A 17,198-nucleotide genomic window follows, 5' to 3' on the forward strand; every position below is an offset into this window, starting at 1 on the left:
TTTTCTTTCTTTTGAAAGGCAAGGCAGTGGCCAAAAGAACTCAAAGTGGCTTTATATTTCCAAGCATTCCTGCGAGTCAGCGCCTGTGCCGATATACACTGAAGATCAGGAGCAGATTGCATTTGCATTTGATTTACATATTAAAGTTTTGTTTCTGAAACTTTACATTTTCACCCACTATCACATTTTTACAGCAAAGCACAAGACAAATGCATGTAATACTCGAGATCTGCAAGCCATTACTGCGTGTACAACCTTCATATCATCTGTGCAATTTTAAACAAGTCAAAGTGTTTTTTTCCCACTGATTTCACTTCTCACAGGAGGTCATGATCAGGTGATTGAGTGGCAGACAGTGAAGTGTCGCTCTCTACTGGAGATCAGCAGCATTACAGCTCAGAACATCACAGCAGAGCTTACAGTGAAATCAGTAAATGCAGTGAATCCCAGTAATTTTGACCAGCCTGAGGATTTTTACAGTATTATCCCATGTCCTTAGATTAATTATTAGCACTAATAAAGAGGTGATTCGTCAAAACATTGTACATACATTTATTCATTTGGCAGATGCTTTTATCCAAAGCGACATACAGTTGAGGAAAACAACTTATTCATCATAAGATGGCAATAAACACGAGAAGTGCCTATTATACAAGTTTTCAGTCATTGTTTAAAACAATAGCTAGGACAGGAAGATATTAATGATATTATAAAGATTATATATATATATATTTAATTAGGAGATTAGAACAATTATTGGAAGCATAATTATTGAATGCTGGCCATTTCTGAAGATTTGTTTAATTCAAGACTATAGAATATCAGTTGCATTAAAAAAAATTGAAGCATTATTAAATGAAGTGTTCATGAATGTATTGTATAATTATTTTAATATCAGCATAAAGCATAAAGTGACTCATTATCTGTTATTCACAACTGAGGGAAAATGTTGACTGATGGATTTGGCATGTATTTTATTAGCAGTGTGAATAAGATAAATGTAACATACTAAACTTAAGCAAACATTCTACAATCAAACTTATGCATTATACATAATACTGCATATATCTAAAATTATTTCCCTTTTGTATGTGTTTATTTTATTTATTTTTTTGCATTTTTTGTTTTAAAATTGAAATGAATATCAGTGATATATATCAGTCTATGCTCATCTATAAAACGTCATGTTACACAACCGTATAAAAACCTTGATATTGTCTTGATGGCCTTTTTCATTTGGAAGGGATGATTGATTTCCTCAAAAACGTGTTTTTTCAAAAACATCGACAGATAATTCGGAATGTTTCTCGTAATTTTGTCAGAACTATATAAACTTTTATTTTACAACTATAATCTGTTCTGTACAGTAGGCAAATCACTCTCTCTGGGTTTGCTTGTGTGTGAGAGAAAGAGCTAATGAGAAAACTATAGCCTACTATTTTATAATGCACAGCGTAAACTGATGCGCTGCTTTAAATACAATGTAAAGAATAGTTGTGTGATTAGTTACTACGTTTATCAGTCACGCAAAAGTAGGCTTAAGAGAGAAAGCAGGACAAGTCATGTGGCTTGACTTAATACTTAGGCTATATTTGCCATGCAATATTATTTATAACTGATACAAAATGTTGTACAGACACATGCAACGAGACTTCTGGTGTACGAGCACTGCATCATCTCTACTAGAACCGCTTGCAATTTGCTTCTTTCAGTGTGTCTCTCATTAAAATCTATTGTTTTTCTGCAAATCTGCTTTACAGGTGATTCTCATCCTGCAACATCCACACTTGATCTGAACTGAATCAACACTGAACTGACTCGATCTGAACTGAATCAACACTGAACTGACTCGATCTGAACTGAATCAACACTGAACTGACTCGATCTGAACTGAATCAACACTGAACTGACTCGATCTGAACTGAATCAACACTGAACTGACTCGATCTGAACTGAATCAACACTGAACTGACTCACAGTCACACACACAAAAACCCACACTAACGCTATCCCATGACTTTATATCACTTTTCCTTTTAGCACTGTGAAGGGCTCACATGTCGATTTTTCCTATTTTGGGCCGTCATGAACAATAATTTTTACATCAATTAAAAAGCTGCTCCGACACTCGAAACTCTTTGTGTGTTTCTGCATCCCACAGCCCTCGTCATCTGCGTCAAGGTCCCTCGTGAGGATGATCAGATACAGGAGTCCATGCATGGCATCAGAAACACTGGAAACCCCTGCTTTAATCAACAGGGCTTCTCACAGCTCATCTAAACCCCAGTAAATGCAATCCTGGTTATCTTGCTTCACGCTTTCACACTCATCCTTTACCCAGGGTTAGAAGTTAATCCTGTGAATTCACAAAAACTGTGAACTCTACTCCAATTCATGTGACCTTTTTCACTCTAGCTGTGAGATGATTATTTCCCCGTGTTTACTGCCTGCAGTATCAGCCCAGATCCTCCTGAAGGAGCAGGTTTGAGTTTGGCTATAAATAGTGCTCTTCAGCTACTGTTCCTAGCATCTCTCTTCTTCTCACAGGTAAGAAACATGTGTCGAAACATTTGATTCCATTTTTCATTATAACTTACTTTACTGAAGAGCTTTATAAGCAAATGTTTTCATCTGGATGACTGGATTATTTGTTACTGTATTGTTTGTCTCTATAATCCTCGTTTAAATCAGGAAGAAACGCATGAAGACAGAACAGTGAAAAAATTAATCTCGCGAAGCTTTTCAGATCAGATCAGATCTGCTGGAATGAGATAAGAGTGAGTAGATGAGTAGGCCATCAGTGTCACGTACTTTATCAGCTTTATTAGGAATACGTTTTAATTACAAATCTGCTGCTTGTTCAGGACTTGATTTCATGTTCACCTTAACCTGAATTTACCGTACATTGACTTTGATGACTTTAAACGGTGTTCCTGCCTGATTTACCAGAAACAAATTTAGTGTAGAATGGAAACAATGCATGCAGAAAACAGCTGGAGCATCAGAAACCACAGACCAGCAAAACCCAACAGGACCGAGAGAGAAACTGAGCACAGAAATGAGACACAAGCCAGTGAACCACAAGAGGAAAGACTTGTTAGATGTGACAGTATGCGGAGAATAAAGCCAGACCGTAAGTGCTTGTTCATTATGAAACTTTAAAGATGTTTTAGATTTGCTCCTGTTTTCTAAAGAGATACATCAGACTTGTTGCCGTCACAGATGAATGTTCACAGATCAGTGTGCTTGTGTGTAAATGACAAGATGTGTTATTTGTAGACTCAAAACATGAAAACCCCATAAATCCAAAACGATGAGAATAATCTGATGTTTGTGGTTTCCAGTCTCTTGTGAAGACCTGAACATTATCCATCATCACATCAGCTCCTGGACTCTTTCACAGACTCGTCTGAGCACAAACACACAGACTAACGAATGGCTTCTCTCTCAGATCTGTGTCTCAATGCTGCACTTTACTGACAACACTCTGCATGAGTGTTCGATCCTCTGCTTCTGCCGTGTTTTACTCCGTATTCTCCACTGCCTCACATATTTATGACTGCTACATTTTGCATTTCTAGTCTACATTTTCATTTAGTATGTATGTATATTTTTACATTCTTTTATATTTTAATATAGTTCCTAGATTCTATATATTTTTGTATAACTCTGTACTATTTTATATACATTTATTACTCATTCTTCCTCTCTATTCTAGATGTATGCAGAAAAAAGTGGAAAACTACATTTTGTATGTAGAGAGACAAAGACAAAGCTTGACTTTAAATGAACAGAAATGTGGTTATATTTGAAGTAGCTCATTATATTTAATCTGGATTTTAAAATAAATAAAATTTGCTATATTCTCATATTTGTAAATCCTATAGAATTATCACGCAAGTGATATGCACTTCATATTTAAGACAGCATTACATTTGATAGTGTTTGGCCAGTGCTGGTGTTTGCTGTCACATACTTGTGTAATATTTTTTTTGGCTTTTTTCACATTTATACTGTAGTTCAGATGATTGAGTGCCTCAAAAGTGTCTGTACAGTCTCGGGTGGATTACCCTGCAGCATTACCCTTTCAAACAGTAATAATATGCACACTTTAGATTCTCATTTGTACTTTTAAAATCCTAATATGTATGTTTAAGATACTGAAATGTACCTTTTAGGGGTAAATAAATAAAGTAAAAGTGTAGATTTTAGCTTTTGTATCTAAGGGTAACTAACACCCCAGTGCCAGATTTGTTTCTTTTTCTGAGATTGTAACTGTAAAAAATGTTCAATGCTGAAATAATATGCATTCTATCTGAAATAATACCTGCCTGTTGTTCATCAGGATCATAACCAAACATAGCACTAAAAACGATCGGTTATGCTGTGTTGGTATAATTTTGAAGGGTTTTTTGAGGAGTAATTTGACTCCTGTAGGTTTAGAAACGGACAACAGCAATAGCTCATTCATATTCATCTAGCTGATGAGGATGTTTCACATCAACCAAATCTCCATAATCTACTACTAGAAGAATTTGCATAAAATCATAGATCAGTCAGGAGTCTCATATAACACATTTTACTAGATCCTTAATATAAAGCTACTGAAAGCTGATGCCATTATTTCGGTGTTAGAGCATTTCAATGTGAGATTTAAATACAAACTACAAGTTGTCGTTAGAGAATACAGTTTGGTGTCATGTTCAGCTTCATATTAAATATATTTGTGCCATCAGTGTCACCCATAAACCAGACGTCAGCTGTGCCTGTGACTGTGGAGAATCACCTGGTCATGATTGAGAACTGTAAAACCTTGCATCAGATCAGTGTATGTATTATGCATTGCATTTAAATGTACAAATATTTGATCAGTTCTGGCACTCCCTGTTGTGGCTAGATTCTGCTGTTAGAGTTACAGAGACAGTAACAGTGACTTTTCGGTGACATTTATGTTTAGCCTAGATAGCGGATGCCGGGTCCCCGAAACAGTTTGAAAACTCCTGGTTCAAGACACTAAGTGATTCTTGTGTAAGCACACTGATGATTCATCTGTTGGTCCATTTATAAAAATTAAAATAAAAAAAAAATCCCTTTTGATTCACTCATATTCACACGTCCATGACTTTATCAGCAGTATTACAGCTCAGAACATCACATCAAACTTTAGAAGAGTGTTAAATTAAATTACAATTAAATTAAATTACAAGAGTAACATGCATTTTTATCAATTTTAATATCATACTATCCTTAAATTAATGATAAAGAGATGATTCATTCAGGCACAGTAGGCCTATTATGCTCTCTTTAAATTTATACTGATTTTAATTTTAAAAACCATTTATAAAAAAATAACCATTACTGTTATGAGAATCAAAGAGAAATCCATAATCTCGCATCCTGACACATTTCAGTAAAGGTAAAGTTTAATTATGACCATAATGCCATAAAATATATGAACGGTACCGAAAATATGCTTGATTTTCATGAAAAGGGATCATTTGAATTTTGGGTGAAATTAAACCTGGTCATGTTTTCATGAGATTCAGTGCGCAGCGCTGACCTCGTACGTCATCCGCCCGGAGCTGCTTCAGTGTACAACAGTGAGCGCAACTATTTACACTAAGTGCAAATAACTATAGATTCTATTTATACTATGGTAAAATAGCAGGATATTCTGCTAATTACTTATTGCAAATAGGGTCAATTATCTGCAGCTCAGCATTGTAATACATTATAAAACAGTAGCAATAATAACTTGTGTAATTTTTAATTAGAATTACAATTATTAAATGGGACAAAAGCCCTGCCTACACCTACCCTAACCGATACTTTATTTTCAACTTTGATTTCCTTCATTTTTATTAAAAATAAATGCTTTTCTGATGTGATTTGAAATTTTAAAAGGGGAAAAGAAAAAAGTTTGCCAAAAGGCAGATTCGAACCCGGGTCGATCGCGTCAAAAGGAGTAGCCCATGACACACACACTTTTCCATCTATGCTACTGAATCTGATGATTGACAATGGTCTTTTGTAATGTTGACTAGCCCAATCACACGCTGGTGGGTGGAGTTAGTGTAAATAGCCTCAGCCAACAAGGCGGGCTATTTGCACTTATAGACACTCCGATTTTTATTTTATTGCCAACAGTTAAACAGTTGCCCACAGAAAAAACACTTCCCACGCCTATTGAGGGGTGCTTTTTATTTAACTTCTTTTGGACTGATGCACTGCAACACCCGCTGAGTGCCATGAAACAGCTTGAAAGATCAAAGACCATTTTTAATTGTTCTTTCAGACTGGATTTGTCTGAAAGAAGAAAGTCATATACACCTAGGATGACTTGAGGGCGAGTAATTTATGGGCTAATTTTAGTTTTTGGGTGAACTAACCCTTTAAGGTCGATCAAGCATCAAATCAATCCACTATGGGAAACAACGAATATTTGTGCGGTTTAATGCATTTGAGACATTGTGTTTTATATACGTTTCATAACTGACATGTCACTGGTATATTTTTCCATCTGTAAAATGTTAGAAAGTCATGCAAATATCCATTTTGCTGTCAGGAGTGGGCGAGGCTTACGTGAGTGAACGAGCGCTGCTGCACGCATGCGCGCTAAACAGATGGAACGCAATAGAATAAAAGTGAAATAATTCTGAATAAAATATGCATTCTGCTAAAATATTTGTTGGACATTAAATGACACATTTTGCCCGGTAGATCAAAAAAGTGTGACATTTACACGCACTCCTGATAGCTTCTCATCCATTGTAGGAGACATGAAACAAACACTTATGTTCAGGATAATGCTGAAAGGGGCTGGGCTCAAGATGGTTGGCTCAAGGGTTGTTTTTCTCTAAGCTGAGAAACAAAGTCAGGATTTTCCTCACAAACGAAAATAAACATTTCATAAAGTTCCAAACTAACGTACAGAAGAATGGCAGAGGATGCTAATCTTAGTGAAGTGATAGAAATTTAAACACTGAGAGCAAACCGAGTAAATTGTGATTTTTGTCCGAGCACACCAAGCAAAAGTCATCCCAAAAAGCAGAAAAATATGGCTGGAGACCATATTTCTTTGAGTGACATGCAGGAAAATATCTTTCGGAATTATTTCTGAAAAGATTAAGATACCGATTAAATTGAAAGCATAGTAAAAGAATATTCTTTCAGCACAGCTTTGGGCAAATCTCTTAAGTTCATTATGATATAATGGATATCATCCAAAAAAAGGGGTCAAACATACGTAGACAGGGCAAGACAAAAGAGTAATCCATTATACAGGCAAGAGTAGATCAGCAGCAAACAACATCCAAAGCGGCAAGGCAAGAGAATAATCCAAAACAGAGGCGATGATCAGGGCAGGCAGCGAATAATAGGAGTGGGTGATTAAATTTTTTTTTAGAAAAACAGTGCAAACGTGCAACATGAGGTAGGCCTGTATGAATTAAATTCAAATTAAATAGTGAAAACCCCCTCTTTTTTTTTTTTTGGAAAGTCTCTTATGTTCACCAAGGCTACATTTATTTATTAAATGCAGTAAACTGTAATATTGTCAATTTAAATGATCTATTTGAATGTTTTAACATATAGGTTACTGTATTGCTGTGATGCGCAGCTGTATTTTCAGCATCATTACTCCAGTCTTCAGTGTCACATGATCTTCAGAAATCAGTATAATATACTTATTTGATGCTCTAGAAACACTTCTCATTATCATCAATGTTGTAAACATTGGTGCTGCTAAATATTTTTGAGGAAACAATTTTTCACGATTCTCTTATGAATAATTGAAATTGTTCTTTGTGTCAGAGTGCGGGAGTTCGTCGCGACATCAGTTTACTGTCATGGATTTGTCGTGTCGCGCCGCATCCACAGCAGAGAACATCACTGGGTTCTATTTGCTTTTGTCAAATCGCACCGCTCGCATCTCGTGTAGACATGTTGTTTTGGCATTTGTGAATCTTAAGTATATTTATAATCTGCTTTACGTTTACCTGGCACTGGAAGTCCCTTCACAAACTTGTAACTTACATGCTTACAGCAGAACCATGCATCGTTCGTTTACATTTCTACATGGCTGCCTGCAATACAACTCTGATTCTTTAATCGCGCCATCTAGTGGTCTGTTATTGATACAACCACAACTGATAACGGAGCGCTCAAGCAGGTACTGCGAGTCATGTTGAGGTAATTAAAATGTCAAATTAATATTTTGCGCTCAATTATTTACTCATCAGGCAAGTGGCCGCATGAGAAGCGGGAAAATTACGTAGTGTAGGGTGACCATAAGTCCCCTTTTCCCTGGACTCTTTTTGGACCTACAAAAATACATCCGGCTGGGATTTCTTAATTGCCCAAAATGTCCGGGATTCGGCTTTTCTTAATCTCGCTCCCGCTGAATCTCTGACCATTGCCGCCTGCTCCCGCAACATGTGTATCGCTCCCGAGATTTTCGTGTCCACTCCTTTAAACATTCTAATATTGTATACAAACAAGGCGGGCTATTTGCACTTATAGACACTCCGATTTTTATTTTATTGCCAACAGTTAAACAGTTGCCCACAGAAAAAACACTTCCCACGCCTATTGAGGGGTGCTTTTTATTTAACTTCTTTTGGACTGATGCACTGCAACACCCGCTGAGTGCCATGAAACAGCTTGAAAGATCAAAGACCATTTTTAATTGTTCTTTCAGACTGGATTTGTACCCGCTGAGTGCGTCATATACACCGAGGCATCCTAGGTGTATATGACTTTGTTCTTTCAGACTGGATTTGTCTGAAAGAAGAAAGTCATATACACCTAGGATGACTTGAGGGCGAGTAATTTATGGGCTAATTTTAGTTTTTGGGTGAACTAACCCTTTAAGGTCGATCAAGCATCAAATCAATCCACTATGGGAAACAACGAATATTTGTGCGGTTTAATGCATTTGAGACATTGTGTTTTATATACGTTTCATAACTGACATGTCACTGGTATATTTTTCCATCTGTAAAATGTTAGAAAGTCATGCAAATATCCATTTTGCTGTCAGGAGTGGGCGAGGCTTACGTGAGTGAACGAGCGCTGCTGCACGCATGCGCGCTAAACAGATGGAACGCAATAGAATAAAAGTGAAATAATTCTGAATAAAATATGCATTCTGCTAAAATATTTGTTGGACATTAAATGACACATTTTGCCCGGTAGATCAAAAAAGTGTGACATTTACACGCACTCCTGATAGCTTCTCATCCATTGTAGGAGACATGAAACAAACACTTATGTTCAGGATAATGCTGAAAGGGGCTGGGCTCAAGATGGTTGGCTCAAGGGTTGTTTTTTTGTTGTAGAATACGATAGGGGATATATTCACACGTTATAAAACTGAAAAAGGATGGTGTATAAAATTGATTTTAAGATACAAATTAGACGACAAAGAATTAACTTGACGGAGCTCAAACTCAAACCACACGGCAGCAACAAACAGGAAGTGACGTCAACTCTCTTCCAAAGATAATAGTGAAATAATTCTGAATAAAATATGCATTCTGCTAAAATATTTGTTGGACATTAAATGACACATTTTGCCCGGTAGATCAAAAAAGTGTGACATTTACACGCACTCCTGATAGCTTCTCATCCATTGTAGGAGACATGAAACAAACACTTATGTTCAGGATAATGCTGAAAGGGGCTGGGCTCAAGATGGTTGGCTCAAGGGTTGTTTTTCTCTAAGCTGAGAAACAAAGTCAGGATTTTCCTCACAAACGAAAATAAACATTTCATAAAGTTCCAAACTAACGTACAGAAGAATGGCAGAGGATGCTAATCTTAGTGAAGTGATAGAAATTTAAACACTGAGAGCAAACCGAGTAAATTGTGATTTTTGTCCGAGCACACCAAGCAAAAGTCATCCCAAAAAGCAGAAAAATATGGCTGGAGACCATATTTCTTTGAGTGACATGCAGGAAAATATCTTTCGGAATTATTTCTGAAAAGATTAAGATACCGATTAAATTGAAAGCATAGTAAAAGAATATTCTTTCAGCACAGCTTTGGGCAAATCTCTTAAGTTCATTATGATATAATGGATATCATCCAAAAAAAGGGGTCAAACATACGTAGACAGGGCAAGACAAAAGAGTAATCCATTATACAGGCAAGAGTAGATCAGCAGCAAACAACATCCAAAGCGGCAAGGCAAGAGAATAATCCAAAACAGAGGCGATGATCAGGGCAGGCAGCGAATAATAGGAGTGGGTGATTAAATTTTTTTTTAGAAAAACAGTGCAAACGTGCAACATGAGGTAGGCCTGTATGAATTAAATTCAAATTAAATAGTGAAAACCCCCTCTTTTTTTTTTTTTGGAAAGTCTCTTATGTTCACCAAGGCTACATTTATTTATTAAATGCAGTAAACTGTAATATTGTCAATTTAAATGATCTATTTGAATGTTTTAACATATAGGTTACTGTATTGCTGTGATGCGCAGCTGTATTTTCAGCATCATTCCTCCAGTCTTCAGTGTCACATGATCTTCAGAAATCAGTATAATATACTTATTTGATGCTCTAGAAACACTTCTCATTATCATCAATGTTGTAAACATTGGTGCTGCTAAATATTTTTGAGGAAACTATTTTTCACGATTCTCTTATGAATAATTGAAATTGTTCTTTGTGTCAGAGTGCGGGAGTTCGTCGCGACATCAGTTTACTGTCATGGATTTGTCGTGTCGCGCCGCATCCACAGCAGAGAACATCACTGGGTTCTATTTGCTTTTGTCAAATCGCACCGCTCGCATCTCGTGTAGACATGTTGTTTTGGCATTTGTGAATCTTAAGTATATTTATAATCTGCTTTACGTTTACCTGGCACTGGAAGTCCCTTCACAAACTTGTAACTTACATGCTTACAGCAGAACCATGCATCGTTCGTTTACATTTCTACATGGCTGCCTGCAATACAACTCTGATTCTTTAATCGCGCCATCTAGTGGTCTGTTATTGATACAACCACAACTGATAACGGAGCGCTCAAGCAGGTACTGCGAGTCATGTTGAGGTAATTAAAATGTCAAATTAATATTTTGCGCTCAATTATTTACTCATCAGGCAAGTGGCCGCATGAGAAGCGGGAAAATTACGTAGTGTAGGGTGACCATAAGTCCCCTTTTCCCTGGACTCTTTTTGGACCTACAAAAATACATCCGGCTGGGATTTCTTAATTGCCCAAAATGTCCGGGATTCGGCTTTTCTTAATCTCGCTCCCGCTGAATCTCTGACCATTGCCGCCTGCTCCCGCAACATGTGTATCGCTCCCGAGATTTTCGTGTCCACTCCTTTAAACATTCTAATATTGTATACAATTTTGGCACATCAGGGAGTCGCTCTCAGGATGCGGTGCATTTAAATATTTTTGAATGAGCATTTGCGCTGTTTACTTTCACAATCACACGCACTCGGTGTAAAGGGAGCACATCTTACAAGATCAGATATTTGTCAGTGAGCTCAGGATCTGTTGAGCAGCAAATACTCCAGCATGCTCTTGTCAGTCATCTCTCCTTATTCTCCACCTGTGATCAGTCAAAGCTGACTCCTGCAACTCTTGTGGGATGCAGGGTTGCCAAGTCCGTGTTTTTTTTCTCTCCACAGAATTGGGCTACTTTTAAACTGTTGCCATGGGTTGATTTTCCCAAGTGGGTTAAAGGTTTGAAATATTGCATAAATTGCATTTGACCGAAATGCTTGTATTGAAACATTTTGCATTCTACCTATGATAAAACTTTCATGGACTTCTACATTAACTGTTCCCTCCTGGTGGAATGACCTTATTATTTTCAAGAAATGGCTGAAAACACATCTCTTTCATCTTAATTTGACCCTCTAACTCTAGCACTCTCTATTCTAATGCTACTTCTTATTTTATCTGCTTGTTTGTTTTTTTTATTTAAAAAAAAAAACGTGACCCTCTAACATTTGCACTCTCTATTCTAACTACTGGTTTTATTTATAAAGAAAAACAGAGCCTCTAACACTAGCATTCTCTATTCATTTCTGGTCTATTGACTTGTTTTGTTTTTATTTAAAAATGACCCTTTAACACTAGCATTCCCTATTCTTTTTATTTATTACAAACACAAAATAAGCAAACAAACAAAAAAAAAACCTTGCTACGTATACTATTAGGTGAAGCCCCACCCTTGTCCCCGCCCACGAACCCCACCCCCTACTGTCTGCTTTTTGGAAAACTAAAATATGGTCACCCTAACGTAGTGTAGTCTTTATCACCCTGCAGAGATTTATTTTGCAAAATAATCTGCTGACTGACACTATCCACATGACTGACACATGCAGCCTTGCCGCGTCCCCGAGTTTGGGAACCACTGGTCTGGAGCAGGCGATTTGTGCTCTATTAAATGGGTCTGTTACGATTCTCTGTGTTTGATTACTAATGCCTGTGTAGTACAGCGTTGCACACAGAGGATAAAAACGTTCAGCCTCGACTCTTTATCGTCATTTGTGTTAAAATTGGCAAAGCGTACCCTGCAGAGATTTATTTTGCAAAATAATCTGTGGACTGTGCACTATCCCTCAGCCTTGCCGCGTCCCCGAGTTTGGGAACCACTATTAATTTGGTCTGTAACGATGCTCTATGTGTTTGATTACGAATGCCTGTGTAGTACGGCGCTGCACACAGAGGACAAAAACGTTCAGCCTCGACTCTTTATCGTCATTTGTGTTAAAATTGGCAAAGCGTACCAAATTGGACAAAACTATATAAATGCATGAATATATAACGGTATCCATGGTATAGCAAAATCCATATCATGGAACAACATAATACCGGTAGCGCCCACCCCTAGCGAATAAACAAAACTAGATAAACCAGGCAGATATCCAAAAACTAGACAAGGCAAGATAAACATACCAGACTGGAAACTCGGATATGGCTCCGTAAAGTAGCTATCACAATAAACTGTGATAAGTGCTTAAAATACTCGGCATTGTGAGTGTGTGTTGGTCCAGTTTAAATAGTGTCCCTGATGGGAAACAGGTGTGACGGTAATCAGTTCCACGTGCAATGGATTGTGGGAAATGTAGTCTTTGTGGTGAGTAGTGACCTCAGATAAGCTATTGAGCTACCTGCCATCATATTCCTCTTCTCTTTGGGCATGCTAATCTGGTAAGTCTTATCAGTTAATGTATTTTAAACATTTGTAAAGCTAATTTGGATTTGAGCCATTTTAGCATTTTATTCAAAATCTCAAAATGTGTTTTTGCATCGGTTGTGCACGCATAAAAATATTTGTGTAGCAAATTTTAATGACCTCAAAATAGCATGCATTCTTGGACAAAAATGTATGGTTTTCATAGAGGTTTGACAATAATTCGATGCACTTTGTTCCACGTATTCAAATAGTTCAAGTGATATGCTCAAGCCATACCAGTTTGTTATTTAGCTGAGACAATTCTTGCTTAAAATGTAACATTTCAAAATGCAAATTGTGCAGTATAAACAAATATTTAAACAAGGTTTGTATTATGGGATCAGACTGAACACGATATTTCACATAATGTCTATTAAATTAAATAGCTTATTAGTGTTATGTGCTTTATAGATATTTTTCCTAGTGTTTTGGCAAATATTACAACCTGATTCACTTCTCCATCTCTCTCTTTTCAGGTTAAAAGTGAGGCAGCTGGCAGTTCAGTTTGTTACGTTGATGTCCAATTATTAATTTTGTAAGGCTGGAAGCTTACGCTGTCATTTTAAACCAATAATCGGAAAAAAAGCCGGTTGAAGGATGACGTGTATAATTCATATTTATCTGACTCCATTAAAGTTGTTGTTATTCTTTAACCTCTTATTCTATAAAGTTTTTTTTTTAGAACTGATAGGAAAATGTAGGATTTAACCTGAACATTTAGATAATGAAAGTTTCAATCAATAGCATCCTGTGATGATGAAGGCCATTGTGTCACATTTAGTTGCATGTTACCCTTGGGAGATATCATCAGGAGACATGGTGTCAGCTTTCACTGATATGCTGATGATACTCAGTTCTATATTTCTTCACGACCCGATGAAACATACCAGTTTGCAAAACTAACGGAACGCATAGTTGATAAAACTGCATGACTAGTAATTTCTTACCGCTAAATTCTGAAAAAGCAGGTGTTAATTATAGGACGTAAAACCTCTGCATGTAATAACCTAGAACAATGTCAAATACTTGATGGCTGCTCTGTAAATTCTTCGTCATCAGTTAGGAACCCATGCGTGCTATTTGATAGTAATCTTTCCTTTGAAAAACATGTTTCTTGCATTTGTAAAACCACATTTTTCCATCTTAAAAATATATATGTCAAATACTTGATGGCTGCTCTGTAAATTCTTCGTCATCAGTTAGGAACCCATGCGTGCTATTTGATAGCAATCTTTCCTTTGAAAAACATGTTTCTTGCATTTGTAAAACCACATTTTTCCATCTTAAAAATATATCTAAATTATGACCTATGCTCTCAATGTCAAATGCAGAAACATTCATTCATGCGTTCATAACCTCAAGGTTAGATTGTTGTAATGCTTTATTGAGTGGTTGTTCTGCACGCTTAATAAACAAACTCCAGCTGGTCCAAAATGCAGCAGCTAGAGTTCTTACTAGAACCAGGAAGTATGACCATATTAGCCCGGATCTGTCAACACTGCACTGACTCCCTATTAAACATCGTATAGATTTTAAAATCTTGCTAATTACTTATAAAGCCCTGAATGGTTTAGCTCATCAGTACTTGAGCAAGCTCTTATCGTATTATAGTCATCCACGTCCGCTGCGTTCTCAACACTCTGGCCATTCGATAATACCTAGAATATCAAATTCAACTGCGGGCAACAGATCCTTTTCCTATTTAGCTCCCAAACTCTGGAACAATCTACCTAACACTGTTCGGGAGGCAGACACACTCTGTCAGTTTAAATCTAGATTAAAAACCCATCTCTTTAATCTGTTTTACACAACACAGTAACACATTTCTATAATTCAAATCCGTTAAAGGATTGTTAGGCTGCATTAATTAGGTCAACCGGAACCGGGAACACTTCCCATAACACCCAATGTACTTGTTGCGTCGTTAGAAGAATGGCATCTATGCTAATATTAGTCTGTTTCATTCTTATTCCGAGGTCACCGTTGCCACCCAGACATCTAGATATCTAAATATCAGACATCAGGACATCTAGATGTGCCACAGAGACTGATCCCCCCCAAAGACCTCGTCTTCTAGATGGCTATTGGGACAAGACCACAGGAACCAGATGAGTCCTCTGCACAATCTGACTCTGCTGCAGCCTAGATTTAAACTGCTGGTCTCGTCTGGCCAGAGGAGAAAGACACACTATATCGACACACTATTTCCCCGTTTAATACTGCAAAGCTGCTTTGACACAATTTGCATTGTAAAAAGTGCTATATAAATAATGGTGACTTGACTACTTTCCAACCAACCAACAAAATGTCCTGTCACCAATCGTGGCTGTTAGGAAACTAACTTACACAGAAGAGACTTTATTGCTCAGCACATAGAGATGAACTGCTTACCGTGATTTCAGACTGTGATTGTTGTGAGTGAATAAAGAAGGTAACGGAGCGAAACTCTGCCCGCATGGATCACGGTGCTCTGGTTTCTTTACTGCATGGATCTTCATGTGTAGCTTCAGGTGAGTTATAGAAGTGAAACTCCTTGAGCACTGATCACACGTGTGCAGCTTCTCTCTACTGTGGATCCGCTCATGGCTTTTCAGATTTGATGACTGACTGAATCTCTTCTCGCAGTGTGAACACTTGTAAGGTTTCTCTCCAGTGTGGATCCTCTCATGTGATTTCATATTTGATGACCGACTGAATCTCATGTCGCAGTGTGAACACTTGTAAGGTTTCTCTCCAGTGTGGATCCTCTCATGTGATTTCATATTTGATGACCGATTGAATCTCTTCTCGCAGTGCGAACACTTGTAAGGTTTCTCTCCAGTGTGGATCCTCTCATGTGATTTCATATTTGATGACCGATTGAATCTCTGCAGTGCGAACACTTGTAAGGTTTCTCTCCAGTGTGGATCCGCTCATGTGATTTCATATTTGATGACCGATTGAATCTCTTCTCGCAGTGTGAACACTTGTAAGGTTTCTCTCCAGTGTGGATCCTCTCATGTGTTTTCAGATTTGATGACCGATTGAATCTCTTCTCGCAGTGTGAACACTTGTAAGGTTTCTCTCCAGTGTGGATCCTCTGATGCAGTTTCAATTCATTTGCTGAAATAAAAGTCTTCCCACACTCAAAGCACATATAATCTCTCACAGCGTTATGTAACTTCTGATGTGATTTTAAACTTTGCAGCAGTGCAAAACTCTTTCCACATAAAGAACATGTATGTTGCTTCTCCTTCATATGAACGGCCAGGTGTTTCTTCAGGGATGAAGACACATGAAATGTTTTGTCACATTGATCGCATGCGTACGGCTTTTCTCTGGTGTGGAATCTCATGTGAACAGCAAGATTGCTTTTCAATGAGAAACTCTTTCCACATTGATCACATGCATGTGGTTTTTCCCCCGTGTGGATCGTCATGTGGACTCCGAGATGATGTTTGTATGTGAAGGTCTTCCCGCACTGATCACACGTGTGTGGTTTCTCTCCAGTGTGGATCCTCTCATGGGTTTTCAGATTTGATGACTGATTGAATCTCTTGTCACAGTGTGAACACTTGTAAGGTTTCTCTCCAGTGTGGATCCTCTCATGTGATTTCAGATGTCCTGACAGACTGAATCTCTTCTCGCAGTGTGAACACTTGTAAGGTTTCTCTCCAGTGTGGATCCTCTCATGTGTTTTCAGATTTGATGACCGATTGAATCTCTTCTCGCAGTGTGAAATAAAAGTCTTCCCACACTCAAAGCACATATAATCTCTCACAGCGTTATGTAACTTCTGATGTGATTTTAAACTTTGCAGCAGTGAAAAACTCATTCCACATTAAGAACATGAATGTGGCTTCTCCTTCGTATGAACTGTCAGGTGTCTCTTCAGAGATGATGACACAAGAAATGTTTTGCCACATTGATCACAGGCGTGCGGATTTTCTCCTGTGTGTATTCTCATGTGAGCATCAAAACTTTGTTTTAATGAGAAACTCTTTCCACATTGATCACATG

At 37.6% G+C, this 17,198-nt stretch overlaps 1 long non-coding RNA gene and 1 pseudogene across 1 annotated transcript; one reads left to right on the forward strand and one right to left on the reverse strand.

Moving 5' to 3' along the window:
- The first annotated feature begins 2,460 nt into the window (after positions 1-2,460).
- On the forward strand, positions 2,461-3,370 carry LOC107572804 (uncharacterized). Its single transcript, XR_001607408.1, has 3 exons — positions 2,461-2,547; positions 2,950-3,133; positions 3,345-3,370. It is a non-coding gene; the product is annotated as an uncharacterized lncRNA (long non-coding RNA).
- An 11,606-nt stretch (positions 3,371-14,976) lies between these two features.
- LOC107572800 (zinc finger protein 271-like) overlaps positions 14,977-17,198 on the reverse strand; it is a 3,510-nt pseudogene continuing 1,288 nt past the window's right edge.

Source organism: Sinocyclocheilus grahami, unplaced genomic scaffold (assembly GCF_001515645.1).
Source record: "Sinocyclocheilus grahami isolate Dianchi unplaced genomic scaffold, SAMN03320097.WGS_v1.1 scaffold1814.1, whole genome shotgun sequence".
NCBI lineage: Eukaryota > Metazoa > Chordata > Actinopteri > Cypriniformes > Cyprinidae > Sinocyclocheilus > Sinocyclocheilus grahami.